General features: G+C 39.4%; 1 protein-coding gene across 1 annotated transcript in view; it reads left to right on the forward strand.

The window, feature by feature from the left end:
• The first annotated feature begins 10,292 nt into the window (after positions 1-10,292).
• Positions 10,293-16,937, forward strand: part of Met (MET proto-oncogene, receptor tyrosine kinase) — a 107,652-nt gene continuing 101,007 nt past the window's right edge. Inside the window, exon 1 of the mRNA XM_042696004.1 lies at positions 10,293-10,416. The gene's annotated coding sequence lies outside the window, so the exon portion shown is untranslated. The remainder of the gene's footprint in view (positions 10,417-16,937) is intronic.

Genomic DNA, 16,937 nt, shown 5'->3' on the forward strand with positions numbered 1-16,937 from the left:
GCTATCTGAGAAGAAAATTAGACCTTGCAAATACAAACAATTTCAAATGATAAAAGTCGTGAACATAAAACACCACATTTTAAAGAAATTCCATTTGAAAAGACAGCTTAGTTGTGACTTCAAAAAGATTCACTCATGGAAGCAAAACCACTATAGGGGATAAGGAAGAAAGAATAAATTTTATATGAATCAGAAATGACATGATGGTAGGAAAAGCCCAAAGGTGAGGATCTGAAAAATGGAGTTGAAGGAACAGAGAAAAGTCACCGACAATTCAGAACACGTGGCAGCCCTTAGAACCAACCCTTCCTACTTCAATAGTGGGACCTCAAAAACCGTGGGAGATGATCAACTCATCATGTCTGTCCTCTACCTTTGTGAATTCTCAGCAAAGTATCTGGCAAAGAGCAGGGACACTTTGGAACCCCAAGGATAGCATTAGGAAAAAGAGAAGAGCAAGGACAAACTGCTGACATCATTGTATATAGGCCTCGGTGATAATAACCTTTGAACTGAAGATGCCTGTTTCTTTCCTACCTCAGAACTCACACAGCTTTCTTTCTGGCACCTCCAATCTGGAATTATAGAGATAAAGAGTCTGAAAAACACAGATTGGAACATAATCAAGTAGACAACAGTGCAATCTGGCACCTTGGTATTTAGACTGAACTTCTAGATGTCACCACAAATTCAGCAATTAAAAATGAATACATCCATGTGTCCTCGGCTCCATTTAAAGGCAAAAAGGTAAACAAAACAATAAATAATGTTTTATCCACTACTTCATTTAAGTATCATAGCACATTAAAAAGTGCATGCATTTATGGTATACAATGTGGTATTTTGATGTATGTGCAATAAAAGCAACCTTTCTTAGTAATGTTCAGTTTGTGTTACCTCTAAGTGGTCCTACATATTCCACACCCTAAGTGGCTATGAAAATGTTCTCCTGGTCCTGTAACGCAGCAGTCGCATTAAAGAAATCCCCTTATCTCTAGCCAGCTGCCTCAGTCGCATCATGCTCCCAGACTTCCGTTACCTAGAAGCTTCCACTAACATGTAAAAATTGATTCACAGATCCTTGAGAGTCTTGCAAGGACTGATTCCAGGATCTGCCTTTCCACATCCAAATGCCTGGATGTTCTCCTCCTTTGAGTGAAATGGAATGGTATTTGCATAATCCTCTTGAAACCATCTCTAGCTGACTTAGGATAATTAATACAATGAAAATACCATGTAAATTGTTGGCCTCTTATATTGTTTGGAGAATAATGAAAAGCAACCTAGTCTGTACATATGCAGTTGAAAATGCACTATTTGAGTATTTTCCATATGGGGCTGGTTGAATATGAAGGTGCGAAACATGCAGGTATGAAGGGCCAACAGTGTGTTATTTAAGTTACTTTGTTCATTGCTTTACCACCTCCTACAAAGTTTTTTGATGAACACGTATATATATCTTTTATATATTCCCAGCCCCATCTACTTTTTAACCTTTATTTCACTAACCACAAACACACTTTGTCCCAACTCTCCAAAACCTGAATATGCCTGTCTGACTAAACCTTTGCTGGAATTTCCTCACCTCCTCCATCCTCGTATAAACATGGTTGCCTGGCCAATACTTGATATCTCTATAAGATGCGGCTCACATATCACCTTTGATGCAATGTCTCCCCTCTCATCCCTGAAGTTAGTATATAAAATTCTCTCTCTCTGTCTCTCTCTCTGTCTCTCTCTCTGTCTCTCTCTGTCTCTCTGTCTCTGTCTCTGTCTGTCTCTGTCTCTGTCTCTCTCTGTCTCTCTCTCTCTCTCTCTCTTTCTCTCTCTCTCTCTCTCTCTATATATATATATACATATCTTTACTGGAGTCTGAACAGAGGACCTTACATTGGCTAAGCAAAATAGTTCTTGAGCCATACCCTCATCCATTTTGGCCTTAATTTTTTTAGAAAAGTTTTCCCACTTTTCATCAGGAATAATATCAGACCATGATCCTCCTGCCTCTATTGCCTGAATACCTGGAATTATATGTGACAAACCATGCTGTGCTTGAGCTTTAGCATAAGATCTCGCTAATTTTCTGTCTGTGATGGCTTCCAACCTCAGAAGTTGAGTATAGGCATGTGTCACTGTACTCAGCCCTTAACAGTGGCTAGCTCTTTCCATGCAGCACCATGTGTTCTGATTTCCATGTGGGTCTTCTGTGCTGGACTGTGACGGTCACGTCAATAATCCTGGTATTGACCTCACATGTCCTGGCACATGTGAGGTCTCAATAAGCAATTGTTGAAAGTTAAATTGATGAATTTTAAGATCTGTCATGTTTAATTATTCTATATTTGTAACTATTTCTACACAAATTATTTGTATAAAATGTATGTTTATATAACAAAAAATCTGTTCAATTTGAGGTAATTTGATAAGTATAGATGCCAAAATAGTGAAATTCAATCTGAAATCTTGAAATGGACCTGAATCATATGACCTCATTGATCATCATAATATTTTTTTCTTTTTTCTGTCACAGATGAGGGCTCAAACCCAGTATCTGATGCTTCAGCTCGCTCACAGATGCTTTACCACCTGACCCATGCCTCTATCCCACTTGTTATCTCTTTTCTTATTTCTTTGTCCAAATTATTTCTAAATTTCAATTTTACTGGTGATATTTAAGCACAGGTCATCAAACTTTGAAACAACAAAGAAAAGTTTCTTTTTTTAAACACTGAGGTAACAAATCCATTTGTTAACAGTAGCAATGAAAGAGCTAACAATCCTTGATCACAGCTCAAGCGTGGGGAGTTCAGACCACAACAGATGGACCAGACACTTCACGGAAAGCTTTAAAAAGATGTCTTTTCTAATTCAGGTTATACACACTCCTTGGAAGTTCCTTCAACATAAGCGTGAAAGTTTGCAGATGATTTTATTGGCTCTGACAGTTCTGTGTAGAGTTTATTCTGAAATTGCCTCTCAAGGATAGTTTGGTTTGATTTTTCTAGGAAGTATAGAGAGGAATGTTTCCAATAGGTCAATAAACAGGAAGTCCTAAGCAGTTTACATTACCACCAAATTTCTGCTCCTGACCCTTAACTGGACAGTTTTTTAAAAATTCATTATTGGTGAGTCAATGATAGACTTAATCCACAGTTACAATCATTTCTCCTGTGCATTTGAACATACATTAATAGAAAGTATATTTAGACTCTAAAACTGTTAAACAAAAGACCAAACTCTGGCCAATGCACAAGTGTTGGAAAGTATTTTAAATAACTATCTTGTATTTCAAAATATATCAGTTATGTCTTAGAGTTACATTGATCCTAATCAAACCCTTCAGTCTATCATTTTCAGTGCCACTGAGGCCTATATATTTTCTCTTAAATGGTTACATGTTGTGGCTATTTCTAAATTGCCTAGTTGACTTTTGGCACATCAAATATACTATCTCTACATTGACTATTAAATTATTCTTATTGGAATAGTGATTTTTTTATCATATTTGGACAAGTCAGCAGTTAATAAGAACCACACACTGAAGTACTTCTTTCTAATATAATACCCCTTACATATGAGGGAATAGTAAATTGTGTGGTGTATATGCTCCAAATGGACTGATTTCTAAAAGCTTGGTTGGTATCTAATACTTTAAGATCATTTTCACCAAACACCAGAACTCTTTCTTTATTTAATTTTATTGTCACGGTGATGTACACAGGAGTTACGGTTGCAAACGTAAGGTAATAAGTACATTTCTTGTCAAACATTGTTACTGACTCTTTCATTTTTCTCCCACTTTCCCTCCCCCTCGACTCCTTCCCCTGCCAAGTTGTAAAGTTCATTTCCAACAGAGTGTCTTGTGAGAATCGCTGCTGCACTGGTTCATCCTTAGTCTTTTGTCTCGCCGTTTTGTTTTTCCTCTTCCTTTCCCCAAATCAGATAAATGTATATACAAGACACAGGGTACCAAAATCAAAAAACAGTGACAACAGGATAAACCAAATGAAAACAATGAAAGAAAAAAGAAATAATTTCACACATTACATTAAAAACAACAGCAAAGAAAAACCTCTTGTTTCCATATCTTTGAGTTTTGGATCAAGAAAATGTGGTATATATACATAATGGAATTCTACACTTCCATCAGAAAGACTGCCATTGTCCCATTCTTAAGGAAATGGAAAAACTTGGAAAAAATTGACTTGGAAAAATATTACTAAATGAAGCCAGACCCAAAGAAACATAGGCTCCATAGTTTCCCTCATTTGTAATAATTAGAATATGTCTACTATAGTCCTAGCAGAGGATCATAATAGCTCAATAGCTATATACACATGACCATATACAATAATACTAATCAAAACTTTTATAGATGAAGAAATTCATCCTCAGGGATGAAGTACCAAAGTACTCATCAAGGCAGCAGTAAAACCTTGAATTGTTGTAAATACACAATCTCACACACTGACATAAATTGAACTAAGACTCTGTACAGAATGATGAATAAGGGAGGAAACACATTTGCTTCTTTTGGGTGCATTATTTTCCAAGACCAGTGTTAGTGCCAAGTTTTACATCAACTGATGGAAAGATAATTGGAAGATGTCACCTTTCTCATATTCACCACAAGGTAAAAGTCAAAGAAAAGAAAAATGAATAAATATGGCTTTAGGGAGGGAGATATTGATAAGAGAGGGAATTATGGGAGCAAGCTTCCATAGCATGTTCTATGCTTGCTCTTCATTATGCATGACTCCCTAAAGACTCTCTCTTTGGACTGTGCCACCTGGTGATTCCTTTTCTCTCCCACATTTCCTAAGTTCCTACTGTGGTTTGGGCCTGATTTATTCTCCAACTATCCCTTAATTAGAAACTAGGTCTTTACTACCCAGTGCAAAGTAATGAGGCCATGGAGGGGTGTGACTCTCAGAATAGACTACTGCTCATGGTCTCACAGAGTGAGTTAATGCTTGTGAGAGTGGGTTGCTACAGACCAAGGATGCACTATGCCCTTAGTCCCTTCTGTACAAATGTTATTTTTTTGTCATGTAGGGACAGCCTAAAGGGACCTTGCCAGAGGCCAAACAGATGGAGCTATTCAATCTTGTCCTTTTAGCCTTCACAATTATAAGCTAATTAAAGGGGTGACATTGGCCAAAAAGCATTACATTTATAACCTAATTTATGGAATTGTAATCACTTGTACAACTACTTAATAATTACAATAAAAATAAAAATGGGGAAGTAAATAAAAGAATATATTGATTCAATAGCTGAAAGAAAAATACTTTTTAGAAAGTACTTAGTCCCAGGCATTTTATTATAGCAACAGGAAAAGGACTAGTATAGTCCTCAAAAGATAAATCAGAGTTTGGGGGAAAAAAAAAAGCAAAGGAGAAAGGACATCCATGTTTGCTTTCATCTCCAAGACATTTTCATCTAGACATTTTTGCCTAGTCTTCAGAACCCTTCTCCAGAACCTTTGTTCCAACTTGTGCAGTATTTGCCAGTGGACAGCACAAGGTGCAGCTCCATTATTTTTCCCTTCAACATCAGTCCTGCAGGATTAGCTAAGCAGGGAGCTGCCATGCCTGAAGTTGTGGCTGATTTTGTAAACTGAGAATAAGAAAAAATAACAGGCAACTTTAAGTTCTGACAGTTCAAGCTAAATGACTGGATATAGTTATACAGTTTACAGTCTCTGCAATGGAAGGGCAATTGTTCTTAGAAAGAGACAGCCTTAGGCCTCTTACTTGACCTTGAATAAGTTACATGATCTCTCTGAGGCTCATTTCCCTCCACTTGAAGCCAGAAAGGTGACACCTAGTACTGAGTTTTGTTATAAGGATATAAGAACTGCAAACACAAGATACATTGTAGTCATTTGCTACAGGAAAAAGTCAAGAAGTCATGTGAACATGAATAAGCCAATCCTGATCCAAAGGGCAACATTTTGAGACAGTAGTATAGTTGTTGTTAACATTTCTACCTACAGTTTGTTAAATCCTCTGATTAAAATTGTGATCCTGTTTGGTAAATCCTCTGACTAAAATTGTGATCCTTGGCGCTTGTAGCCAAGCAGCCTTATCTACTTCAGTATTGAATATGCTGTCATATTTTTAGATAACTTAACATAGCATATTTATTTTTAGAGAACCTACACACCAATATAGATTGACGTAAAAGCATTTCATTTTGAAAATACTCGGTCCTGAACCTCTAAGAAATGACTGGCATTGTCATCTTTTAAAATGAGGCTTCTCAAAATATGTATAAAATTAATTTTACAAAAATTAGCACTGAAGGTTAAGTAAGGAGGAAATTTTGAAGATGGTAATATAAATGAAGTTAAGAAACTCTTAAGCCAGGCATAGTAGGGCAAACCTGTTATCTGAGCACTCAGGATGCTAAGGCAGAAAGAACACAAGTTCCAGGCCCGCTTGGGCTACCTAAGGAGACCTTGTCTCAAAAATCCAAAGGAATAAAAAATTGAGGTTTGTCTCAAAAAATCCAAATTTAAAGACTTGGTTTTTGTTTTGCTCTGTCTTAACATGGTGTGTATGTGTGCATCATAAAAAGGCATTGGAGTCCTGCATTTCCAAATTTTACTTAATCAGAGAAATAATGTGAACCTTCTATTGTCTTTTGGTGAAGACATTTTCCTAGACACAATAACACAGGTGACAGGGCTGGTGACATGGAAAGAAGAGAAAGGAATGGAATCCAAGAAGAGATGCACTAAGTCAGGGCACACCTACAGAGGCAATGGTAGCTTGATGCTACATAGACATCAGTAAGGCCAATGGAAAGCATGTGTTTGCTATCATGATGCAGACACTAAAACACTCTGAGCCTATGAATGTCTGCAGGCCCTATTCATCACGAGGTGCCTGTATTCTAAGGAGATTATTTTTTTCATTTTTATTTCAAAAGTAGCGCCACATACATGAACTTAAAAACGCCTTCAAAGATATTAATTCATGAAGGGAGAGCAGAAAAGATGCAGTCTGTTCAGAACAGAAGGTGGCTGTTCATGTCTCTTTTGAGCAGCACTACTAATATGCCTATCTCAAGGTTAACAGACGAGATCTTAATAATGTAGTGCTGTGTGTTATCCACAATTGTGGGCATAAGGACATCTCACACCTTTCAACCACTTAGGTTTTACCTGACATTGTTCCATGTGCTTTATGCATAGCTCCTTATTTCAGCCTCATAACCGTCCTATTATTTTCCCCATTTTACAGATGAGTCACAGAGAGTTTAATCCAAGGGCCCCTTGGTAAACTAATGAGAGACAGAGAAAGACTGAGTTCCAGGTTGTCTTGTTCTAAAATCCAACTTCTTAACAACTATGCAAACTCAGTCTTCAAGATCTCTAGTTCCCATTTGAGATATGTATCCATTTTGATTGATTTTGGATGCAAGTGACAGAAGCCCTGGCTAACAATATCTAGAATAAGTATTTTCCCACAAAATAAGAAATCTGGAAGTATCTCCTGGCACTGATGCTGTTACTCAGCAATGTCAGCGCCAATTTCTCCCTTCATGATGACAAAATGACTCTGCTGAACATAGTAGATAAAATGGAGAAAAGGATGGCATTAGTTTCTAAGGTCCCTTTAATCAGGAAACTAAATTCTGTCTAAAAAGCTCCTTCTATCTTATTTCCATAACAATATCATATGGTCCTGTCTGGCTGCAAAGGAGTGTAGGAAAAGAGATTTTTTTCCCCTAGACCTAAGAGGGAAGTGGAAAATCTGTTTGGGAACAGGTGCTGGCTTAGGCAGCCAACAGTATCAGCCACAAGTGGTTTGGATTGGTCATGAAAATACCAATAGAACTTCATCATAGAATGTGTCACCTATGCCGTGGATCCTAAGAGAGCAACAGTTAGAGTTCACCACAAAGCCAGAAATGAAGTGAAGACTCATATTCTCTCTTATAAGTGTCTGCTTACCTCCATTTCCAAACATGTGAAATCATCTCAATGCTTTTCCTGATCCAGAATTTCATAAAAATTCATCATTTGACTTTCACACACTCATTTTATCTACATTATTCTTATTTGCTTTGGTAAACTGATATAGCCTTACTTAGTAAATCAAAATGACACTTTTCAATCCAGTTGTAAAACTGAATTGCAATTTGTCAGTAATTAAAAATGAAGAAAGTATGTGTATATATATATACACACATATGTGCATACACATATATGTGTATATGTAATGGATTGTTCACATTTATAATCTATGTGATTTTCCAGTTTTCACTGGCTTCTCTAAGTCTTTCTACAACTTTAATTGCAATTTTTTTAATGTATTTTTATCATGGCACTCAAACTCAGAAAACCTGTTAAGGCAACTACATAATGCAATGTAAAAATCCAGTTAACATATTGCTATGGAAACCAGGAAATAGAAACAGTACTCTAATCATTCATTTAGACAACTATAGCTGTGTATGTGTGTGTACGTGTTGTGCATGTGTGTCCTCACCACATGAGTGTATATACACAGAGTTAAGTTATTCACCTTTTGTTGAAGGCTGTTACCGAACAACTGTTATTGTCCAAGTGTAGATTAAGTAGCCTATAAACAGTAAATCAACATTTTGACATGGACTGCCTTCAATTACTTAAGCCATTCAATATCAAGACACTGGACACTTTTGTTCTTTCAGGCATGCCCCAGGTGAGGGCTTTTGGCACGGTACGAGGAGACTTGTTTGCGATTTGAGAGTTCTAACTTTGCCTCCTAGGAACTATTAGTTTCTTCATCTGTGAAATGATTGGATGCAGGGCTCTCGTCATGTATTTTAAGGATTGAAATCCTTTCCTGTGGTCTTTGGTAATACGTTGGGTACGTTGGTTGGTTCTTCATGTAGTAATAAGTAGCAATGAACTTGCACAACAACTAACAATAACAAATTCTCTTCTCAGATGTTGACGTTATTGAACAAACTCCGATGAGAGCTAGGCAACCTCTCAAGTTCAAACAGGCAGTTTGTATTTTAGGTCTTATTACTTTTGAATATTTACTTTTGTAAGTCAGTGTCAATTTTTGTATATGAAATACAAAATAAAATTATCCTAACAAATGAATCCTAATTCAACAAAGCCCCAAACTTTAAACACACACACACACACACACACACACACACACACACACACACACAGAGCTATTCAAGAATTAAACTTTTGTTCAGGCTTGCTTATTTGCCCAGTTATTTAATCAGTCTGCTCTGCCTATGAAAAAAAAAAAAGTTAAACTGAAGCCTCCACGGAGTTCACCTCCTCTGTGTGCTTCCTTCCAGAAATCCGAGTTATTATAGTAAAGGATAATGGTTGCATAATGAAATCGTTGGGACAATTCGTCCATCCACTCCTACCATGTCTGTGACAATGAGCTCCTTGTTTTCAGCAGTACCCACATCCCTGGCCACCCGGGAGAGTGCCCAGAGGCTACGGGAGGCGTGGGAGAGGCCGCGGGCAGAGCCTGGGGTACACCGAGGGTGCACTGTGCACTAGGGGTGTCTTAGAGGTACTCAGGGTAGGGTGGGGTGCGCGTTCCGCACCCCGCGCGCCCCGCTGGGTGACACTCGCTACTTGAGCGCCAGGAGGGGGAGACTCGATCCTATTTATCTCCGGGCTGGGCTAACTTCAGCCTACCCCGAATCTGGGGGAGGAGAAAGCACGCAGCCGGGTCGAGAAAACTTGTGCACTTTAGAAACTTTCACCTTGTCGTGGGCGGGGGAGGGGTGGGAGGAAACGCGACCCCCGCGGGGGTCAGGCGTGGCGCCCGGGCGGCAGGAAGGGCGGGGTGGGGGGGGCCGGCTTCCCCCTCTAGGTGGTGCCAGTCCCCCATCTCAGCAGTCCTCCGACGTGGCGGACGAACAGTGAGAGAGCCAGACAGACGGACAGACACGTGTTGGGAACGGCCGGGCGCCAGGGTCCACTGACCTCGCTCGCGCTGCCTCGGGTCTGGACGCGCCCGGGGCGGTGCGCACCGGTGCCCGGCTGAGTCACCCGGGGCGGAGAGAGTGCGGAGGGCGGGGGGGGGGGGGGGGGGACGGACAGACGGACGGACAGAGGGAGGGGCCTGGGCTCGGCCCCGGCCGCAGGTGGCTCGAGCGGTCCGCAGCGTCCCGCGCGCTTTGCGACCAGATGCGGAGCCGGGGGGAGCGCGTGAGCCAGATGCGGGGCGGCAGCTGAGCGGCGGCGCGGAGGCGGGCGCGCGGGGGGTCCCTGCGCGCGGCTGACTCCGCCGCCGCGGGGGTCCTGAGCACCGCAAGGTAGAAACTCCAGCCGCGTTCGCATCCCGCACCCCACCCTCTCCCCAGCGCTGGGCGCTTCTGCTTTCTTTGTTCCCTGAAGAGAACCTGGCTGCTGTTCGAGAGGACAAGACCGCCGAGGTGGGTGAGAGTTGAAAGGCTTGGGAAACTGAGGGATGGGGTCCGGGGCTGGATGCTTTGGGGCGTTGATCCCGAGGGCCACCTGTGTGACTCGGGGAAGGGGGGCACTGGGGCCTGTCACGGCCCGGCAAGTTTCAAGGCTGTGATCGGACTCGGCCCGTGGAGAAAGGGATCGGTCACCTTATCCGGGGTGATGTCGCCGGCCAGCCGTTTCCTTGTCCCCAGCCCTGCTTTATTTGTATTATGTAGAGGTCTTCCCCCAGAGGGCAGGTGTTTCTGGGGCCGGTCTGAAAAGTCTTCATTGCTGCCAAACTCCGGGGGCTTGTGATCGATCATTTTCAATGGCACTTTATCTCTTTGCTGGGGTTCGGTGGAGGTGAAATAGATTATAAGCAGAGGTCAGCCGTCTGGCTGGTATGTGTGCTGACCCCTCCTCATTAAGGTAGCGATGTAAGTACATTGCAGAATTTACTCCGAAGTGTGGTTTCCCATTTCCTACCTTTTATGTTTTCCGAGAGCACTTTGCTAATTTGCCCGTTGGCGAGGGTTCCCGAAACGCATGCATGAATAGCTAGCTAGCTGCCCAGTGCATTTTCCTTATCACGGGCTTCTGTTCAAAGGAGCCCTTGGGCAGGATGAAATACAGTCGACTGTCTCCGGTAAAATAAAGGGTACTCTAATTGCCAGTGGTCCGTGAATCTGAGATTGTAAGAAGGGACACTGGAGAGAGTATAGAATGAATTTTAAGAAGATTGTTCACATTTTGTAGCGTTGGGTGGAGGTTTATTTGTCACTTCTGTCAGCCAGACACATGCACATTGCCATGCAAATGGATTCAGAAAAAAAAATATTTCCTTTACAGCTAAAGTATTATAGCTGACTAATGAATTTTTTCTGCATGAAGACGATCTGAAAATGATGTACATCGTGTTTCTCTTTGCTACTGGGTCATAAATTGTGGGTTTGTGTGAAGAGTGCAAGTGGTGTTTGGATTATTTACAGGTATATAGCTTTCCTTTCCAGTTGGAAGCTTATTTGAGCTTTGTTCTGAATAAGTAAACTTCCATATTGAAACCCAAGTGTTTTGGTCTTGTTCATGGCAAATCTCGGGTGTATGCTGGTAATGCACTTAGTGTTTTATTCTTTTGGAACTGATTAATAACAAGCAATTTACATCATCAGAAATCTTTTGTGGTACCAAAAAATTGTCTGATTGCTTATAGAAGATATGGGTGTTTTAAGATTAGCGTTCAGTTCTCAAACTTAACAGTGCATGAGCCAATAATTTTTAATCTACACATATTTTGCTATTAACAAGATTTATGGCGTCGATGAGATGACCTATCAACTACTGTTTTTCTAAGAGTGCTTTTTTTTTTGATAATTTGCAGTAAAAGTCCCATTAGATATTTACTAAATACTTTCAGAATTAGAGGATGAGGTTTGTCTTCCATGATAAAAAAAAAATGTGCCAGAATAACGTAAAGTAGTAAATACGAAAGATTCCAATATTTTCACTACTTTTATACCTCCACTAAGAAAAAAGAGCATTTTCTAAGCCAAAGAAACACACAAGTTATACATTCCTCTTAAGGCCACCTTAGCAAATGTCCACATTATTCTCAGTTTTTTTTAATTGTTTAATGAGGGGTAGACTAAGAAGCACATTTTAAATATCACTTTCCAAAGCTGTTGTTACAAACAAGTAGTTCAAAGTAGGACTAGCCTATTTTTTTCTTTTATATATCTATGTAAATAGCCGCAAATAAATGTTTTCTCAAATGTGGTCATCTCCAAGCAAAGTGAATAAGTCAGAAGGGCTGACGTGCTCTCAGACACACACAAAGTGTCATTGCACAGAGACACGCCCAGGCCTAGCCACAGCTCACCGGCTCAGGTCACTTCCCACCTCTCTGCCTGCTCCTTATCTCTTTTGTTTTGTTCACAGTTCACCTCTTTAGTCCCCATATCTCCAGGCCTCTAACCTTGGTTTTTTTCACTGTCACCAAGTTCAGTAGTTTCTGCAGAGCTATCTCTGACTCTTTTCCCTGTCCCTAAGACTTTGATTAGTCTGCTATGTTTATTCATAGAGTACCTAATTTCCTTCTTGTGTTCCCCTGGGAGAGAAAACATATGCAGAAACTCACCTGCTGGGGAATTGGTTTTCGTGTCTTGCTGGTGGATGTTGAAACTTGTGTGTTTGCCACTAAACCCTCAGGGCAGAGTTTTCTTCCTGGGCTTTCTCAGTTCAAACTAGTCACCTCTCAGTAATAAGGGATAGGTGCAGTTACTAATACCAACTCAGAATTACTTTGATTCTGTGTTCTTAACAGACATCGTCTTGCTGCCAGGCCCACATTTGCCTTACTAAAAATAGCAAAAGGACTGTACTATGAGCATCATATGTGCTGGTACTAGGAGAATATTGTTTTTAAAGGAAAAAAATGTAAATCTCTGCCCTGGAAGAGTTTATGATCCACTTGTGCAGACAGATGTCACTCATGTAAGGTCAAACTCAAACTCATAATTATTAACAAGTTTACACAAGTTCTTATGAAGTTATTTATTTATCATTAAATAATAGAATTTTTGAAAGACTGAAAGATGGGAAACTAAAGAAATACCTTGGACTTTTAAAATTTCTTGTGCGTGTTTCATCTTTGTGGGACTATACGTTGGATGTACCTAATATTAATGTCATATATTAATGTCTCCTAAGTTACAGACAAACAGCTTGAGCCTGGCTCATGCCATCCACAACTCTCCCCAGTCACCAACTAAGGTCTAGTCTTGGAAGAATCTCTCAGTGAAGCAAAGGATAGAATAAATAAAGAATGTAGCATTGCAAGTTACATTCAAGTCTCTCTGTCTCTCTCTCTGTATCTCTGTCTGTTTCTCTTATATCTTCCTCTCCTTACCCCCCACTTCATTCTTTCTCACTTTCTATTGTGACATATACCAAAAAAAAAGAAATGAAAAGGTTTCATTCATATGTATGGGGTGTTCTACTCCTGTTATCAGATTGAGAGCTGTAAGTAATTTTGTAATCTGCCCTCCCATCAGAAAGCTTGTTCTCAGATATCTCTTCAGCTGTGTTAAAACAGTTTAATATAGCCCCCTTGGGTTTTGTTTCAATAAAAACATCCAGTAAAGCCTGACTACTTTGCTTTTCAAGGGACAAAATGAAGAAAGTGTTTTTATAAGCTGTAAAACATAATTGAGAGAAAAATCACACATGTGGATTTGTAGCAGGAGGTGTGCGTCTTGTACAATGAAGAACAATTAACTTTGTTATCACACAGCCAGACACATGTATTTCCTTCTATGGTAGCATAAATGTAGGTTTTTGTAGGTTGCTTTTGTTTATTTTAATTTCTGTAATAAATTTAAGTAATCATAGGGCCATATGTTTTACCTAATGAGTGATATACTTCTCCTAATATAAAATGGGATACATAATGGGTACAAAATATGGCTAGAGAACCACGGGTTCTGAGAAAAAGCCTGCTTCCTGCTCTCAAGAATGCAGTCATTCATTCAGAATAATTTATTGAGTGCCTACTAAGCATAGTTTTAGATTCTGGTGTTTCAATGAAGAGCTATTGAGGGAGGGCAACAATAAAGAAATGCAGAAATAAAATGAATGCTAAGCAGTGAAAAGAGCTGCAGCTAAGCAAAAGCATTGAAGGAGAATAGAGACAGTCAAAGATAAGAGGGTGGTGACTGGAAGGTCAGAAGTCAGTAGTGGGTGAGATTATAGAAAGCCTCACACCAAATTGTGGCCTTTAAGCTGGAGTCTTGAAGGAGATGAAGAGATAAGTCATGAAGCAGCTATTGGGAGCCCTTGTGGAGAGGGCTCATCTAAACTTGTTTTTTGGTGTTGGTTAGTAAGTTTTTGTTTTTGTTTTGTAAATTTGTACAGTGAACAGCTTGTACAGCCAGCTACCAAATCTTTATTTTGGAGTGGAGTTCTGAGCAAGGCCTGCTAGAATCCCATAGATGAAGATAGAGAGGTAGACCACATACCTTGGCTTTTGGGGTATAGAACATTTTGTATTTTTCTGAATTCAGCTAATTCATCCCAGATCAGAGATCATTCAAACAACTTTCCTTGTTTCCCACACTGAGCCTGACCCAGGGTGATTTGTTGAGAGTTATATTCATGACCTTTTTGCGGATCCCTTCCAAAGAGTCCAACTAGAGGCTGCAAAGGAGCAGTTGACCTACCTCTATCTTTCCTTTCCCTTTCCAGTTTTAAGACACTGCGTTAGACATTCCTCCCTTACTTTCTCTATTATGACTTACCTAAGTCCCATGTGATTATATGCAAACAGGCAACTTAAAAGAGCTAAACTAACCACTGACACACTGTTAGAAAACGCTCTACCGAACTGGGGAATGGTCACCCCTTAGCAACATCCCAAAGGCCCCATGTACTGCATGAGCTCATCTGGTAGTATCTTTTAAATGTTCAAGAGAAGCTAGGCATCTCCCAATTTAGAAATACTGACTCAATGTCTTTAAAACACTACACATTCTAGAGACAGAGACCCAGAGAGACTCATTGATACTCTAAACCTCAACCATGTTTGCCCTGGGATTTCTGCACACCATCAAGTATTCTAGAATTCAGCCATGACCACAAAGCCATTTATTTTCTAGAATTTTCCAAATCTACCCCACTGGAAAATTAATCAATGCATATTTTAAAAAGGATATATTATAATGCATTACATATAGGCACATACTTATTTTTCTGGAGAGAGTTGAACCCAAGACCTTGCACATACTAGGCGAATGCTCTAGCCATTCAGTAGTCCTTCTGTTCTTGTTTTGACTTTGAGAGTGGATCTCAATGACTTTGCTCATATTGGCCTTGAACTCAAGATATTCCTTATTTCTGCTTCCCAATTAGCTGAAATTACAGACTTGATCTACCATGCTTGGCACCAATTATTTTTCCAAATTCATCAGCTCATACACTTCGCATCATTCTATGTGTGTTTTTTTAACTAAAGGATCATCTGGTTATTTTATCCATACACATAAAGTTTATTTCCATGTTCTCTTATTCAGAATAAACTCTTCCTATGGAATATTGGCTTTTCTAGTTTCTTTCTCTCTTTTTTAAAAAATTTGGATCTGACTGAACTTCACCTGTTGTTATTCCCCTACCACTGAAATTCAAAACATGCTGGTATTGAGTGCCCTTTAAGTGCAATCAGCTTAGTTTTGGGACCTATTTTCCAAAAGAAATAAAAGCTCAGAGGTTATGTACTAACTTGTTTCCTTTAATCCCCAAAACTCAGCGAAGTGCCCAAGCTAAACGCTTTCCACCAGAAAACCATTGTCCTAAAAAGGAAAGTCCTGTACTATATTTCTTCCTAGTATTTTTTTTTGCTAGATTCTTCCCACTGTTTAAATGCAGCTATATTAATATATCATGAAACTGCCAAATTCAGATCAGTGCCCCTTTCCTGTTTTGAAATGATCTTGTATTCCCCAGTTGAAGAGTAGGAGATGGTACCTAAAAATCTCAGATCCAGTTTTAAAGTTGTGTATTAAGAAAGAACATAGAGAAGAGTGATTTTTTCATTCAAGAAGTACTCTAGTTGTTGGGTACAACCATGGAGGATTACTAACTTACAATAAGAATTAAAAAAAAAAACATCAAAAAGAAGATTCAAAGCTAGAGACCTTTGCAATAAAGCAGTCTTTGTAAGTCTGAGAGTTTGAGTCAATTGTCACCTCCTTAGGTGCTTACTCAATAGAAAAAGAACGTCCAGTCAAATTTTGGGTACATAAGACAACTCAAACTAGTTTCAAAATAAGTTTTGGCTTTGCTTGGGACCAAAGAGCAATCTCCCCCTTTAGTTTTAAATCTAGGGGTTTTTTTAAGGGAAATTTAATCCATGTGTTTTTGATTCAGTAAGTCTTAAACCATTACCCATAAACCGTATGTCCTTCTAAGCCCTTTGATGTTGAAAAATATCTTTGAAACCATGTCAGGCCTTCTTTCATTCCAAAAAATAGGAAGTTAGTCTTTGCTAAGAGTAAGTAAATAGCATCTTCAGAAATCCAAGTTAGGAATAAAATCCTGAAATCATCAGAATTGATATCTGGATAATGCAATATGAAAATGAAGGTATCTTTAAAGACCTGTTTACCATAGCACTTAGTTGAAATTCTTACCTCAAGGCAATGATTTTGTCCCTGCTTCCTTCTTTTACTGCAATAAAAATTCAAAGCCCAAATATTTATCTTTTTTGCCTGGCACATAGTAGGTACTCAGTAAATATTTTCTTAAGTGTTCAGTGAATGACATTTTCTTCTCAGAACCCTCCAGCTAATATCAGTCTTTTTATTCAGTATCAATATCCATCTGTTATGTCTTTGATTGAGATCTATTCTGAGCTAGTGACCTGTTTCAACAAAATTTCAAAATAAGCCATCTAGCTAAATATATGACATTTATTGAAATTCATTCTGCATCAAGAAGCAACTGCCTTGCAAAGAGTTCT

This window comes from Dipodomys spectabilis, unplaced genomic scaffold (genome assembly GCF_019054845.1).
Source record: "Dipodomys spectabilis isolate Male_0828 unplaced genomic scaffold, ASM1905484v1 ptg000197l, whole genome shotgun sequence".
In the NCBI taxonomy this organism is placed as follows: domain Eukaryota; kingdom Metazoa; phylum Chordata; class Mammalia; order Rodentia; family Heteromyidae; genus Dipodomys; species Dipodomys spectabilis.